This window comes from Vombatus ursinus, unplaced genomic scaffold (assembly GCF_900497805.2).
Source record: "Vombatus ursinus unplaced genomic scaffold, bare-nosed wombat genome assembly UNPS02014822.1, whole genome shotgun sequence".
Classification (NCBI taxonomy): Eukaryota; Metazoa; Chordata; class Mammalia; order Diprotodontia; family Vombatidae; genus Vombatus; species Vombatus ursinus.
Window position 1 is genome coordinate 10,365,708 of NW_020954600.1, and position 1,594 is coordinate 10,367,301.

Consider the following 1,594-nt stretch of genomic DNA (forward strand, 5'->3'; position numbering starts at 1 on the left):
AGATATAAGTAAAAATCTATCTTAAAAATTTAAATTAAAATCATATGAATCCTGAAGTCAATTAATATTTCAAACATATTTATTGATCTATTTTGTATAATAATAGTAGCAGTAGTAGTAATAATAATTAATATTTATATAGTACATATTATTTTTCTCAGTCACAATAAGGGTTTATTATGAAAACAGGCTGGTGTGGGGGTGGGTGGGGAGGAAGGAATGGGACAAATGTGCACACATCCACCCATGCCCCGGCCAGCCAGGGAAGAGGTGAGCTTAGGTGAAATACTGTGGCTTCTTGACATTAATGCCATACTCACTGAGTGCAGGGGTCAAGTCTTCCATGGTCAGGGTATACTTTGGGTCTTTGCTCTCGCTCCTGGAGCTGCCTGAGGCAGTGCCCTTCATCCTGCAGTGTCGTAAAGCATCCTTGGCAATGTCAGAGATGAGCTTCTGGGCTGCCAGGGAGATGAGCCGGACAATTCTAGGATCAGAGGCTTCAAAACCAGCGCGGTTCAGGTAGTAACCAGTGACAGCATCTGGAATTGTTAGTGTGTTGTGTTCCAGCCGCATGAGGAGGTCCACCAGGGGTGTACCAGACACAACAGGCTTGACCTCTCCACTGGCAGCACCAGGTAACACACACACACTCCATTAGACACGGCACCTTCAGAGGAGCGGTACCCCTAGCTGCAGATACTGGGACCGAGGCCCGGCGGTCGGACGCATCCCCTCTGGCCAGGGCCGGGGCCGGGGCCTGCGTCTCCAGCCGGGCTGGCCTTGCTCTCGGCTGGGGCGGGAGCCGGCGCCTGTGCTGGGGTCGGGCCGGAGCAGCAGTGGGGATGGGAGTTGAGGCCCGGCCTGGTGGGGCAGGGGACGGGACCACCACGGGGTCCGTGCCACTGCCACTCATGGCACCGGGCAGGCTATAGTGCACATTATGTGCCAGGCACTCCGCTAAGTGCTTAATGATAACTTAGCTTATTTGGTCCACACAATAACCGTAGGAGATGGGTGATATTATTATCCTCATTTTACACATAAGGAAACAGAGGCAAACAGGGGTTAAGAGACCTGCCCAGGGTCACAAAGTTTCTACAGCCAGATTTGAAGTCAGGTTTTCCTAACTCGAGGCCTTGCACTTTGTCTCCTGAGCCAACTAGCTGCTCCTAGATTTCCCCATATGCATCTCCCACTCCTACGCAGAGAGTCAGAACTTATAACGCATTTTAATGGGAAAAAATAAGCAAAACTGAACAAAATATTTTCAAATTATGATATTATGAACAGTGCTCCACACCCATGATCACAAATTCTACGAAGAATCAGGGGTAGGTCCTTTCTTTCTGTGGCCACATTTGGCAATTATACTTTTGTAACAATCAAATATGATTATTTTGTTTTTGTTCTTTCTGTTAACATTATTGAATACAGTGAATATACTGTTTCCTTAACTCTACTTACTTCATAATGTCAGTTCATATAAGTTTTCCCATGTATCTCTGTGTTTAATATAGGCATACTTTTTCACAGGACAAATTACTTTCACGTACCACAACGTGCTTAGCCATTGCTCAATTAATGAATAACTCTT

The 1,594-nt window shown here is 46.3% G+C and overlaps 1 pseudogene; it reads right to left on the reverse strand.

The window, feature by feature from the left end:
• Positions 1 to 276: 276 nt before the first annotated feature.
• LOC114024630 lies at positions 277 to 913 on the reverse strand (annotated as a pseudogene).
• Positions 914 to 1,594: the final 681 nt, after the last annotated feature.